This window comes from Channa argus, chromosome 9, assembly GCF_033026475.1.
Source record: "Channa argus isolate prfri chromosome 9, Channa argus male v1.0, whole genome shotgun sequence".
Classification (NCBI taxonomy): domain Eukaryota; kingdom Metazoa; phylum Chordata; class Actinopteri; order Anabantiformes; family Channidae; genus Channa; species Channa argus.
The window spans coordinates 1,895,793-1,911,387 of record NC_090205.1 but is presented as its reverse complement, the minus strand read 5'-3'; the positions used below and the strand labels follow the sequence as shown (position 1 = coordinate 1,911,387).

Here is a 15,595-nt window from a genome sequence, read left to right as displayed (position 1 = left end):
CTGTAGGTCCGTGAAAATGGGTGGTGTGTGATTACAGAGGCTGATCAGCAAATGTGAAGTGAGGGTGAACGAATCCTTGTTGTTAATAACGAACCAATCACGTGAGGCCGCCGTTCTCTGCGTTACTGGGGGCAGCAGAACCACGGTCCTCACTGACACACATTAGCAGCTCTGCAGATCTGATGATCCTCCCCGCTGTCTCAGGCACCTCCGGGATCAGACCCGACCGTCGTGCACGGCGCAGTGTCGGTGACGCGCCTCCGGGTTCCGTCCTACCGGAGGCGGCGGCGGCAACGGCAGGGTTGTCTCCAGTTTCACCGATAGCAGGATTTAGTACAGTCCAGATAACGGAGCTTCAGCCGGATCCTGCACCGTGTCAGCCGGTAAGGAAAGACCGCTTTGCTCCGTTCTTTGACGCTTTAGTGTGGAACCGGTCCGCGGGTGTCAGGATGCGCTGCTCCTCACAAACTGCTGCAGCTGCATCCGGACGCACCCGGGCGCCCAATCAGCCTGGTCCTTGTACTGATGGTGTCTCGTCCTTACCTGTGTGTCGAGGAGAAGTTGACCTGCAGCCCGGGCTGCAAAGAGAGTGTGTTTGGTTTATATTTAACTCAGACAGGGAGGGGGGCGCGGGATCCGGATCCACCTTTTGTTGTAAAAGTGTCTTAAGCATCGAGTCCACCGCCAAACTGGAGACATGTGGACACGATTCTCCGGAAGCTATTTCTTGTAAAACAAAGACAGAAATCGAGTGAATGATGGTTGGAGGGGTTTAATGTGTCTCTGTCTCAGCTTCTAAAAGTCTCTCTGTGCTCTGATGATGGGGCGCGTTGATAATCCTGGTCTTTACTCTGCACCTGATGGTGTCTGATGGCTTCCTGTTTCTGCTGTGTGTGTGTGAGAGAGGATGAGGGTGGTGGTTATAGAGGGGATGATGCCCTTCACTTCGTGGATGAACCTTTTGTCTGGACCCTGTCCTCAGCTGCTTCAGTCCTTTAACATGGGAGGACTTCACGTTTCTGGTTTGAAAGAAGTTTGGTAATTTTTAAGGTTAGATGGAGAGAAGCATCCAGGTTTTAGTTTTCATTAAATTTTACTACAGAGACGTGTGTCTGCTGCAGTAGCTGTGATCCACGTCCATGTGCAATAACAGATACTTGTGTCTGTCCACATTGTCCACATATAACATTTATTTCAACACCTGTGACACAGCTCATGTGAAACTGTTTCATGTCTTTGACATTTTAATATTGTTCAAACACTTCTTCTTCTTCACATCGTGCTGCTGTGATCATGTCCATCAGAGGACAAACAAAAAGTGTGAATTGACCTTTATTGTGTCTCTTTGTGAGCATTTCGTGTTTCTTTGTACTAATATTATTTTGTTTGTTTGTATTTTTATTCTTTCTTCTTGTTCTGGATTCAGACCTGACACCAGTTTCTTATTTCCCATTTTGTCACTTTCTGTCCCTTGTGTGTTTTCTAATCATTAATATTTGTGTGTTTTGACTCGTTCAGTGAGACCCCTGAAAAGTGTGTGATCCCCTCCCCCCGTAATGTCACACAGTGTTTGTGGATCCCTGACAAACTGCAGCAGAAAAACACTGTAGTTACTGCTTTGATGTACTGTGTGCTGAACGTAGGCAGCGTCACCTGGTGACACGTCACCTGGGTGACGTCCTCAGCACCTGGAGAGGAGGCTGCACACAAACAACAATCATGGACGAGCAGAGCCTCTGTGAGACTAAGTACTCTGAGTGCTCACTCTGTACTTGCTGCAGTTCAGTAGCGTAGTAGTATTCAGGCCTGCAGAATAAACAGCAGTTGACTCCTGTTTTTGTCCTACATGTTGCTGGTACATGGTGGCAGGTCATCAGCTGTGAAGTCTGGGACATTTGTAGGATTGAGAGTATGGTAAAAAAAATAAGCATCTGGCAGTGATTTTACAACATAGTGATGAAAGCTCTGTGTGTGTGTGTGTGTGTGTGTGTGTGTGCGCACGTGTCCACAAGACATACACTAATAGGAGCTGACTTGATGGTAAAGCCGCTGCAGCACATTCTGACACTGTGGTGTGTTGCAATCTCCCAGTGTCTCCTCAGGCCTCTGAGGAGGAGAAACACAAGACACACACACACACACACACACACACACACTTCTTTTGTCTGCTGGAGTGATTGTGTCTCATGCCTCTCGTTACAGCGTGTGGCTTTTAGCTGCTGTAATGTGATTATCCATCCTCCCTGTGTCTGGTGCAGATGCTGCCACGCCACCTCGCCACTGCTAATTGACCCCCCACGCCGCAGCGCTCAATGGCGGCGGCTGTCGCTAATTGTGGCGTACAGTGATACAGTGGGACAATTAGAGTTCGCTCCACCACCACCGGAGGATTTATTCCCCAGAGAAAATGCCCCATGCAGGAACATGATGGGCTTCATAAAAACAGAAGTGTTTGCACCGTTTATGTGGACAGTAGAGAACAAAATTCTTTGGTCTCCACAGGTACAGTAAGTAAAAATTCCAGAAAAGAGATTTTTTTTTAATCAGGCAATTTGCACAATTAATACATTTTCTTGTAACAAAACATGAGGCATTCTAATGTCAGTGTTTCATTGGAAAAATCTGAACACATTTCCTTGAGATGTTCGAACGATTTTTACTTTAATGTGGTTCTTTGTTCTTCATATATCAGACCTTTGTTAGACTAGTTTCTCCCTGAAATCAACACATCTTCTAACCAACAATAAAAGGCGAAATTAGGAGCACACACAGGGAGCTGTATGCCACCTGAACATGGACCTTTGCTTCTCTTCTCTTAAATATACAATATGTAAACTTATTGTAGGATCAGCTCCTCTGTATGTACCAGTCAGACTTTCTGAGAGTGTGATCCTTCAGATTCATCTTTAAAACTAATGAAATCCATCCTCTGTCCTTAAAACTGTAGTTGCTGATGCACAATGTCTGGGACTTTACACACTGACACATTTTCCTTTTGAAGAACTGTTGGAGAGAACCTCAGTTGTTACCACAGCGGATCAGAACATTGAAACAAACACTGAAATGAAATAAACAGGACTTGGACTTTCTGAACCACATTTAGGTGTCCTCACTGCTGCAGTGTGTCCAGACCCGACTAATCAGCATTTACACTTGTTGCTGGATTAGTGGTTACAGAAACAGAAATGGAGACTTTTGTTTTGTTTTTGAAGCTTTGGATCTGTTGATAGTTTCTGTCCTCACAGCTGCTGTTTGACACAAAAATCATTCTGTGAGATTCACGCTTCCTTTATTTAGTCGGCGCCGTGCTTCACAAAGCTGGTTCTGTCGTGTCCCTCTGCAGAGTGGACAGCTCTGGCTGCAGGCCTGAACGGGTCTTTCACACTCACAGGACCAGTTCAGCCCTGAAGATAATCAGCTGTTGACACATTCACTCTGCTTCCAGCTCGGATTCTGATGGAAAACCATTAATCCCCAGGCTGTCAGCACAAATCCATCGTTTCATTTGTAAAATGTCAGAAAATTGTAGGAAATGTCCATCACAGTTGCACCAACAGTCCAGAGACGTTTGCTTCATAACCAATGTGATAAAAACCTCAGAACCACACGTGATTAGTATTTATCAGTGAACTGCTGAACTCACACAGTGTCAGAGATGTAAAGATGTTAAATTTACATTTAAAACTGAAAAATATCAGAGCTGTAGCCGCCAAATGAATTCAAACCATAAATAATGAAAAGGTCAGTTTAAAGCGTCTCTTAAATGAATTATTTCAGTGTTAAAACACAAACACAGATTTACTGTCACACAGTTAGTTCATGTACATCAGAGCAGAGTCTGGCTTCAGTGATCAGAGCTGCTGCGACTGAGGAGTGGTTTCTGATTCACACAATGGCCTGTGTGTGTGTGTGTCTGTGTGCGCGCGCAGTGATGTGTGTTCCATTTGCGGCTGCACATCACCAGTAAATCTGGTTTGTGCTGAGGACTGCAGAGGAGAGCAGCCGGAAACAGGATTTACTTCCTGGCACTAGATGATTCCCGGCTGCCGCTGACTATGATCATCAGTCAATTAATTCATCATTGTCTCCGATTATTAAATGTTAGTTACAAAGAAAAAGATGCTCAGTGACACGTTCACATGTTTGACCTGCAGTACAAAGAGAATTCAAACGAGTCAACAAAAATACTGCAACATACATCAGGCACAACTGTAGGGTTCAGTGTCTTGCTCAGGGACAGAAGGAAGCGGGAATTGAACCACTGACCCTGCTCTAGCAACTGAGCCCAGTCGCCACCCCACAGCTGTCTTTCTGCACTTTACAGTCGAGTTACAGTTTGCCCAGACTTGTAATCTAATCAGTTCATGAGAGAACGTTTGGGCCAGATGTGAAGAACCTCCTGTGAGGTATATGTTGATGGGAGTGGGACCAACACCCTGAAAACCCAATACCTCTGACCCTGGCTACCCCTGGAATGGAGACGTCCAGGGTGATTGATTGGCGTTAGTTAGACGTTTGAGTCCAGCTTGAAGAGTTTTCATCTGTGACTGTCCCACTGGATCTGCAGCAGATAAACTTGAGGTTATCTATATCTAACCCACTGACCTCGGATAGAAGCTCAGTGTGTCCAAGATGCCTGAAGGGTTTTCCAAGTGTCCTCTACTCTTATAGCCTTTAAATGTGCACATGATGATCGAGATCCTCTGGAGAAGTTATAATTTTCTTCCACTGAAACCTTTTCTTCTTTTATGAGGCAAGTAGACCTGCTGCAGTAATTAGCCTGTGTTCTGCCTCCATCAAACACTGTCTAAAATCCCATTTGTGTCGGAGGTAGACGTGCACTAAAGTTGAGGACTGGTGGTGGGCCAGTGTCCAAACTGTCGGAGCTCCAGCTCTAACGATGTGTCCAGCAGCTCTGTCTGCAGCTTCTCACACTCGCTGTGTTGAGTGGTGCTGTGAGACAGGTCTGCAGCTGTCTGAAGAGTCCTCTATGTCCATGTCTGTGGTCACACTGGAAGTCTGGAACCAGCTGTGGGCTACAACTTAGGCCCAGTCCTGTCCTCATTTTAACAGCCCAGTTCCCGGAATCATTTTTACCAGTGATTCATTTTTTTTTCAAGGTTTCTAACTCCGTTCTCACACGACTCAGTATTGAATGTGCCCTCAGGTTTCAGAGCTCGATCAGGATCCCTCACCGGAGGGTAAACAGACTGTGTTTGGGGTTGAGTGTTTCAAAGGACTCTCACACCCTCCTCCTCTATGATAACTAACCTCCTGCGTGTCCTTGTCCCTGTCCCCTCACATTGCGTCTTAACACCTTGCAGCAGCAGTGGCGTTGGTGTGACAAGACCATCGAGGACAGTGAGGGATGAGCTGTTGTTACAGAGCAGAATGCTGTGGACAAAGAAGACGGATCATTACACCATCCACCAGTGGGAACAATAGAGGGAACAAGCTGCCAGAACCCGGCAGAACTCCACCGGCAGCAACACGCACCCTCTGTCTCTAATGAACACACTGCAGCTGCCCTGATTTCTCAGCGTCAAACGCTCCCTCTGCTGACTCCCTGCCAGCCTCCGAGCTGACACAGCTCAGACCAGCCAGGCTGATGCAAGACCCTGGAAACATAGAGAATCAACTATCACCTCACAGAGAAAACACTGACTTTAAGATGCAGAGATGATCATGATTCTGATCGTGATCTGAAGTGTTGGCTTTTCCTCACACACAGTTCACCATGTCCTGGGTGTTGAGGCTGAGTTTACCTCAGAAAAAACACCTGTCAGACCCTGAAACAGCAGTTCTTGTCAAACTGTAGCAGCTGACAGAATCAGGGTTTCACATCCAAGTCACCTTTGGACAAGCTCAGCATAAATCCAGACCCAAGACGACAAGTCCAGAGGCTTTAATTATGTTTACAGTCCCACAGCTGAGACCCTCACTGAGCAGCATGAGGACGGAAAGCCAGCAGTGTGTCTTCTGCTCTGATGCATTTGATTGTGAACACCAAACTACAGCTCCCAGAATGCCGCTGTCTTCCAGCCTCCCAGCGTGGTCCATCGTTAGTCAAACCCAACCTTTTTCATCTCCCCCATTGGCAGCAATTCATACATTGTCCATGTTTTTATGTCAGAGGTCTGCACCTCAACAACAAATCCACAGTAACGTGGTCGCATCTGGGCTGTCAGCTCGTCAATGGTGCTTTTCTCCACATTTTCTGTGTTTGTTTCCTTGTTTCTCATGGTAACTGTCTGGCTCTGCAGGAGATGGAAAGTGAAATTATGATGAAGCTGGACTCAACCTAGAAAATGAATGAAATCTGCAGCATTTTATTTAAAGACAGCAAAACGCGTTGATGCCTACATCTGCCTGCAGAGAGATCAAAAACAGGATTCTGGGTAAAAAGGGTCTGTGTTATCACCCTGTGCTCACACATTAGTGCTGTATGTTTGTTTGCAGCACAGAAACACATCAGAGCTCGTCTCTCAACCTTTTTGTGTGAGCAGGAACTGAGCTGCAGGGGACAGAACACAGAGGTTAAATAGGACACGTCTTCTGTCCTCCAGTCAGAACCTTCTGTCTGTGGGATGTGAAGCGTGGATAAGTCCAGTGGCAGCACTCTCTCTTTGTGTTTTACAGCAGACTGGTGCTGGGCAGGAATTTTCCACAGGTTCAGTATAAATCGAGTTCAGGCTGCCTCCAGGAAGAAGCCATGTGCTGAGCTTTAAAGGTTAATGCTTTCTGGGTTTGAGTCCCCACTGGGGTCTGCATCATGGCTTATTTGTCAGTCCACAAAGTCCACAAAGGTGCAGATAGACTCCATGTGAGTCCACACTAGACCAGACATTGTTTCCTGCTCTTTGATACTGTCGGAGGGTGATGTGATGATCTGGATGCTCAAAGATGTCCAGGCCCTCACATTTTCTGCTTAATCACACAGATCACATCATTTTGTTGTCCTTCATATTTAAACTTAAAAACCTTAAATACCTCTTCTTATACGATACATTCATGCATGATCATACTGTCTATAGTGCCCTGCTGTCACTAAACCAACAAGCACACTTATCTATAAAAACAAGACTTTAAATGTCAATCCAAACTGCGAAAGCATTATCAGTGTTACATAGGCTGCAGAATGAAGACATCTAAAAACAAAGCAGAAATCTAAAGCCTTCATAATTTTAAAGAGGGTTAGAGTTCAGTGGTTTGGCTTCCCAAGAACCCTCCTCCCCTTCCTCCCGCACTCTGATATCAAGGTTTTCTACAGAACAGAGGAAAAAGCCGAAATGTGAAACCAGAGATTCGCGAGCAGCGCTGAGGGTTGCAGTTTGTGTGGTTCAGCAGAATGGGGTTTCCTTTTTCTCAACCACTTCTCCTCTTCAGGGTCACAGTGTTTCCGAGGGCGTGATTTGAACTGAAGGTCTCACAGCCTTATTTACACACACTTAAGAAACCAGGTACCTGGGAATCTGCGTATTGATCTGATTTCTCTTCCACCTCTGACTTATTTTGAAGCCTGGCTTGCAGATTTTTACCGTAAAGTGGCAGAAAATGCTGGTTTTCTCACTTTTGTGTAGCTCCCAGAATTAATGATCCCTCCTCACTGCCCTGTCTGCAGCCCTGTTGTTATGCATATGCAAAAAAACTAGAAACCTGGTTATACAGAGAAAATCTACCTGGGGAATCGGGTTCAGAGACCAGCTTAACTGTTTACATGACAGTTAAGAACCTGTACAGACCACTGTAACCTGCTTACTTAAGTGCATGTAAACACACTGATGTCATGTTTTCAAAAGGCTGAGTCATTTTAGATCACAAACCAGCTTAATATATTTATTTTTCTAGTTTTACTAAAAATGTATGAACAGGCTGAATAGACATGAACAAAATGAGTGTGTATATACACACTGATGTTAAGTTTCCTCAGAGATTAGTAAGAAAACTTCACGACTGAGCTGCTTACTTTATATAGATCCACCTAATTAGTAAAAAAATTATTTAACCCGTGTTTATGTTGCATACTGGTCAAATTTCATGCTGGTCTGTGGTTTTCAGCAGCACTAGAAATTAGTCTTCACTAATGTCTTTAGATCATGTCCCTCTCACATTTTCTGTCCAATCAACAGTCAAGATAACATGTGATTATGAACAGTTTTCCCTTTGCTGCTACATGGTTACTGCAGTAAGTTCCTCTGCTCAGGTGGTAGAACTTGGTCAAGGGCTTGACGCCTGGTTCCTCCTGGCTGCATGACGAAGTGTCTTTGGGCCAGACACCGAACACCAAGTTGTCTCTGATGTGTGTTTGTTTAATTTGCGTTGGAGAAAAGCTTCAGCTCAATGACTAATTGTATATTTATTAGAGAGAAAAGTAACAGTCAAACCATGTTCACCTTATCCCACGAGTCATTGAGTTATTGGGTTGCTTAGCAACAAGAGGACCTGCGTGTGTGTGTGTTTGTGTGTTTCATAATTACCTGATCAATCGTCCTTCACGCACAGACCTTCTGACCCAGACCAGTCCACAGAAAACCAGGATGTTTATTCTCCTTTAAATTTAAAGCAGCAATATCAGAATTCAAATGGAAACAATTTAATGGTTTCATTAAAACAAATTTTAATGAAACCATATTTCATTTTCGTTAAGGCAGAAATATTGTCCATGGATGATGAAAAAAGGAATTTAGGAACTGAAACCACTGCTGTCCACTGTGTCTGTCTTTATTCAATCAGACAAACCCAATCTGCTGCAGACGAGCCACACACGCCTCTACACACATCAAATGCTTCCTTAGTTTGCTTGATTATTCATTAATTAGCCAAAGAGGGTGAATATTGATGGAATATTGTTGGAAGTCTCAGATTTACGTCCCAGAGGAAACACCCAGTTTAAAGAAAACAATGAATGTGTGAATACATGAACAGAATTGAAATGAAAATGACGAGAGCCAGGAGGAGGTTAGATCAGATCACAGAAGCAGGGAAAGGAGCACGTGAGCACTGAAGACCTGATTTCATCTACTGACATTTAGATATTTGAATTTTGATTCATCAAGTAGTATTTAATTACCTATTGTGTGTTGTGGTGCCTGCCTGACGACCATAGAAGGAAGTTAGCTTTTAGCTAAATCTGGTGCAGGGATTAATGTTCTTGTACCTGGTCCCAGATAAATTTAAGAATAATAATTAAATACCTGGCCCCCGGTGCAGCCTCCAGTGGTGTCAGCTCTACAGGACTGAAGTACAATAAACCAGTACAACAGGAAGCACAAAATAATGTTAAAGCACCAACATCATCCCATCAGATAAAATGACAAACTCAGTAGTTGTGGTTCATCTGTGGGCATTTCTGTTGCTCCACGTCTTGGACTCGATGTAAAATCCCTCATGTCCATGTGTTTTTGTTGGATTGTGAGAGAAATCTTCCTACAAATGCAAAATGCCTGTTGATGGTGACCAAATGCTGCTTTAGCACCTCAGCAGAACCTTCTGTCTGCACTGTCTTCCGACCAGAGCTCCATCAGGAAGCTGTCCCAGCAGGGAACACATAGTAGATGACTGGTCTCAGAGACTTGCTAATTAGGTTCCTGACCACTGTATGTATGTTCTGTGAGGTTGATTTCCATTGAGTCATTCCTTTGTCCTTTTGTGTGAATTCAGCTGCTGAGCTGACTGGTTCAAAGACCATAACCTGGAAAACCTGGTCAGTCTGATTGACCCACTCTTGAGTGTAGTTCCATTCTGCTCTGCATGTTTCTCTGTTTAATAAACTCACCATAACCAAGACTGTGAGCTGCCTTTTGCCTACTAACCTTGGCTTACAGTTTTTGCCACGACAATCAGAAACAGGCCAAAGTCTAAGACGATAAGTAAGTCCACCAACAGAGAGAGGAGCTCATGTAAAACACATGAAAAGTGAATATGTAGCTTCTTTTTTAAAGCCAGCGTGTCTGTAGAGCAGTGTTGACGTGATGCTGGTGAAACTGGAGACTGTGATTAGATCCTCATCCCTGGGGGGTTCCTTCAGGATGTGAAGTGTTGATCCAAGGATGCGAGCCGAGCCACAGAGCATTTGGCTGCTGGAATTCAACCAGAAACCAGAAACGTTCAAGGCCACTGAAGAACTCTTATTATTATTTGTTCTGAGCTCTGAACAAATTTTCGAAAGGACGACAATGAAAACGTTTCTACCGGAACTTTGGATTGGCCAGGGGGAGGGGAGGGGGGGAGGTTGGCTAAATGACTGGTGCTCACTGAGTCTGTCGTCTGTTGCAGGGATGTCTCTGAGACCCAGAGCTGAGAACAGACCCTCTGACTTCATGAGTGGTTATTACAGGTGATTAGCTGCCATTTTGACATTAAATTGTTCTTTTTTTCAATAAATGATCATTACATCTTGTGAAGTGTAGGTATGATCTGATTTCCATTGTCTTCCAGGACTTTGAGTGTTGGTCATAGACAATGAGACATTTTAACATTTTAAAGACCAAGGAAACAGACTCTTCATTAATGCAAAGACCCGTTAGTTTCCTGTGTCATCATGTGTGGATGTGTGTGAATCTGCAGCAGCACGGACGCTGCCTGTTGAGGTGCTGCCTCGACATAAATATGGATTTCCTGCCTGCACCATCAGCTGGGAGCAAAATGTAGATTTAACATTCATCTCACTGCTTCCTCCTCCTCCCTATTTTAGGATCTTCTCTATTCTTGTGTGTGTGTGTGTGTGTGTGTGTGTGTGTGTGTGTGTGTGTGTGCGCGCGCCTGCAGGCTACAGAGGATAAAAACACATTTTCACTCACACTTCCTCTTATCTTCATTTCTAATTTTCTCACACCCTCGCAGGCGTCTGCACACACACACACACACACACACACACACACACACACACACACACACACACAAACACACACACACACACACTCCCTCTAATGCATGCAGAGCAGGACAGTGATATTCAGCTGAAAGGGGGGATGGTTTAAATTTTAATGACTTGTGCAGGAGGAGGCCGTTATTTCATTGGAAACACTCGGGTGCACAGAGCAAAATCTATAATCCTCTTTATTGGAGGGAGTCTCCGTGCACGTCCTGTGGGAATCCTGCCTATGGACGTCTCCATGTTGTGTGTGTGGTGGTGGTGGTGATGGAGCTGCTGTGAAATCTCTTTGTTCTCATTCGGGAATATTTCCACCAGAGCACACAGGGATAATCAGCTGTGTCTCGCACGGAGTCAAAAGGTGCACAATGGCTTATTTCACAAATCAATTTGAGTGGAGCATCTAAAGGCCATATTCCTGTCTGCTGATGATTAATGTGTGTGTGCAAAGAACGAGATGCCGCATGCGTTTGCTTCTTTGTCTTATGGTGGACAGAAAGGTGGACACAATTCAGATTTATGTATCCAGTGGAGAGACGGTCCACACTGTGCTGAGTGCAGCTCAGATTGTCCTCCATAATATTAAAGACAAGTGAAACACTGATTGGAATTTGCCACATGCATCATGTTCAGTACAAACATGTAATTTCAGGTCTATTTTGACCTGGATGGTACATTTTTAGAAAGAGTTACTGCCCCTGAAATTACAATTTTTGCTGCTTTTCTGTGACAGTAAGTCAACATCTTTGGGTTTATGACGGTTGGTTGGATTAAAAAAAAGGACAAAAAACTGCAGATGACAGAAAAGAAACAAAAGGAGACAAAAAGTCTTCTTCTTTTCCTTTCGGCTGTTCACAGTGAATCATGTGCCTCCATCTAACTCTGTCCTCTGCATCCTCTTCTCTCACACCAACTAACTTCATGTCCTCTCTCACTACATCCATAAATCTCCTCTTTGGTCTTCCTCGTCCACTGTACCTGACTTACAGATGTACTAAGAGGACACCCTTTAGTCTTGTCTCTCTTCCACCCATCATTACCTCCAGAGACCATCCTGCTGAGAAAACTTTGAAATCAGGAAAACACAACGCTGTCACCAGTAGATGAAGTCACCTCTCCGTGTTTTGACTGTACGAAGAAGCTTCATTGATCTTGTAAAACAATTGTGTATTTGAATCAGCCGGGTTTTTGATTGATGGTTGGACAGAATCTGTTTAAATCGGGTCTAGAACTTTGGACTTCAGTGTAAAGTGAAAGCTGATCAAACTACAACCACAGCAAACACAAAGTTCTTTAAAACAAATATCTCCAGAGAAGGAAAACATCTACAGAGATTTAAGAAATGGTCTTTGTCCATAACTTCAAATCACCCAGTCTGCCTGATCTGAGCTGCTGGATCCCCTGACTTCAGCAGGCCTGAAATGGACTGAGACCACTGTGTCTCCACATTTTGATGGCTGCACTTTCAGATTCAGACGGGGAGACCAGGGTAGCTGGTTCAGACAGGACCAGCTTCATTAAGCCCCAGTAGAACTTGAAGCTACACTAAGCATCAACCCAGTCTGAACAGTCCTGCAGCTGAAAACCTACAGACAAACTTTTCTGCTACCTCGTTCTTCGTTTTCTATGTAATAACTCTCCTAAACTCCCCAGAGGAAACATCCTGAGCAGCTTGGAGCAGAATATGTAGTCCACCACCCTCCTCCCCCCTCCTGGTCTGTTTCCTCTCTTTATCCTGGTGTCATTAACGTTGATTTATACGAGGCTTCGCCAGAACACGAACGGTGCCAATAGGTGGGATGTGGGTACATCGGTCCAGCCCCCACCGCTCACCCTGCTGCTCACCATGCCGGTGATTGATCAACACAAACACAATGCAAAGCAGAGGCCCCAAAGAGCAAACACACAATTAGTGTTTCAGAGACAATCGCTGCTGTGTGTGATGAATGGAGGCCCACCTGCAAAGGACGGAGCTTTATTTTGAAAAGTCTGAAACATCAGTGCTGGCAGCGTTAACACTCGTATTGTGTTTCCGTCTCTGCTGTGATGACAAAAAGACGTATTAGATTGTGAGCACGTACTTCACAGTGCCATCCAAAGGTTTATACAACACAGCAAGGACATCCAATAGTAATCAGCACACACGGGAGGAGAGTGTGTTGTAATTCTCACCTGAACAATCAGGTACTGCTTCCTTTTCAGTTGCTACCAAGTGGCTAAACTAGGCTACAAAAGTTGTCGGGAATATAAAACATGATAATGCTGATCACGACTCTGTTTATAACTCACAATGACTTCACTGCTTCTATCAGGTCACTGTGTTGTGGTTATTATCTTAAATCAGACGATAGATTTGACCTTTAGTGTTGCTGATGTCTTTGTGTCACATGACTGTGGTGGTGTTTGTTTACAGCCTAAAAATAGTTGTTTTTTTTGCATAAATCCACACGTGATGCTCATGTTTGTCTCTGTGCTTATTTTGCACCACGTTTCAAAAGTCAGTGGAGAACCAGGAAGATACTAACTTTCTGGTCATCCTACAAACAAAACCTCATCCTTACATCATTCTCTTGAGTGTGGTGCAGACAAATATCCAGGATATAAATATATGAGGATATAAATATGTGTTTAACACAAAGCTGGAGATGTGCTTTTGTTAAAATATTCACTTCATTTGTGATGGTTCTAATGTTCAGCGTTTTTTGTCTGCAGCCTAAAAAGCTTCTACTCTTCAGTTAGTCTGAAATACTGCGTTGTGCACGCTGTTTCTTCACAGGATAAATTCACTGTTGAGTTTCTCTCTGGATGATTCTCAGATAAAATAACATGGTCCAAAGTGGGACGAGCTGTCAGACTGTGCAGCACAGAGCTAAGCGATATGCAGATTTCTGCAGCCATTTGCATAACAAATCAGTTTGCAGAGTGCAAACACACACACACACACACACACACAAGAGACTGAAAGTGGAAATAAAGGAAATAAGAGCAGAGTTTTGGAGAGAAAAAAGAGACTAAGAGGGAAAGTCAACGGCTCACCTGCTGTTCAGGTGACTCCTCAGTAATTCTGCTAAACGGTGTCACACACACACAAACACACATACACACCATTTATTTCCTGTGAGGAGGATCAGTTTGTTTTCAGCACCGTTTAGTCAAATCTAAATTTAAAAAACTGAATGTGGTTTCACAGCAGAGACTGGACACACGTATAGCAACATGAAATGTTCTTTAGATTCCTGAGGACATTAGAAAGAACATTCTGCATTCTTCTACAGTTAAAGCACACGTGTAAACGTGAACCTGTTTGTGGTGGTACCGTTATTTTTGTGGGGATAAATTGACGTATTAGACAAATTACATGTTGACATGATGATGAAAACTCAGAGGATCAGCTCAGTCTGAGGTGATTTTATTATAACCTTTTTATTATTATTATTATTATTTATTTATTGACTTTACTGTAAATACTTGCCCATTTAAAATTTTGGTCACCTTCCATGTTGTCTCATGTATCGAGGTGTAAGAAAACCACAAATAAGCTGAAATTCAGAACTTTCCCACATCCATCATTGGATCTTAAACGTAAATGTCTTCTTAGTGTTTTTCCTAAGAAAAGCATAAATTAGTCTAGCTGTTCCAATACGTTTCGAGGAAACTGCATAATTATGTTTTTCCTTAACCTGCCAAATCCACCAGTGGATAGAAACTGATTTCTCACACTATCACAGGATTTTTACTAAAGAGTGTGCTGCTGACCCTGGTATCTGGGCGTTCTCTACAATCCACTGTACTGGTGGAGTGTGGGAGCCAGACTGGTTTATTCCAGTCTGGACTGAACCATATGGCCACTCTGGCAGCCACACACTGTACTGTTCACTTGGCTGCACATTAGACACAGGTCAGTGTGTGTCCACATGATGCTCCACAACCATCCTGTTAGCTACAGCTTCACACACACTCTCTTTACTCTTTACTGCTGATACTTTAGCCCAAGCTGAGAATCCTCTGCTTACCAGTAATGAGTATTATTACCAAACTGGAAATGATGAATGGGTCCTTTACACCTGTGTGATCTCATTAGGAGCTGGTTGCTGATTGGCTAATTCTCATGTATTGTTGAGGTAAACAGATGTTAATCTTTGTGTTGTTTTACTGCTTTTGTTTCCCTGTGAGATTCTGCCATTCACTCATTGTTCAGAGGTCGGCACTGATCGGAGTGTGTGTGTGTGTGTGTGTGAGGCTCAGGATGCTGTAAATTACTTTTATGACTCCTCACACCCGTGTAGCTTCAGGGTGCAGAAGATGTCATGGTTCAAACCTGAACATTGACTTCATTGGGACGGTGCTCAGATGCTCTGATCAGGATATGTGAGACCCCTCAGGTACCATCAAAGGTCTGCTGCTTTACTTTCCTTGTCCTTGATGTGACCCTGAGCCCTGCTAAGGTTTGATGTGTGGATTATGTCAAACATCAGTTGTTTTTTCCTAATTCAGTCTTGGTTTTTATTGTGTGCTGTTACTTTTAGGAACTGTCACAGACTTTAGCTCCTTTTCTGCATGTGACCATGCAGGTCATCTTGCACAGCCTGGACTTGGTAATCAGTCCATCAGTCTGAAAGTACTTCCGCCCAACCAGGGAGATTTCTGGGTTAAACCTACATTTGGACCTCAGTTCCTCCAAATAAAGAGTACAGAGTGCAGAGTAGTTTTAGAAAGCACCAA

The 15,595-nt window shown here is 43.9% G+C and overlaps 1 protein-coding gene across 3 annotated transcripts in view; it reads left to right on the top strand.

Annotated features, from left to right (window-relative positions):
* Nucleotides 1-14: 14 nt before the first annotated feature.
* Nucleotides 15-15,595, top strand: part of enox1 (ecto-NOX disulfide-thiol exchanger 1) — a 72,603-nt gene continuing 57,022 nt past the window's right edge. For all 3 annotated transcript variants that reach the window (XR_010915145.1, XM_067515330.1, XM_067515329.1), the window contains exon 1: nt 15-383. The gene's annotated coding sequence lies outside the window, so the exon portion shown is untranslated. The remainder of the gene's footprint in view (nt 384-15,595) is intronic.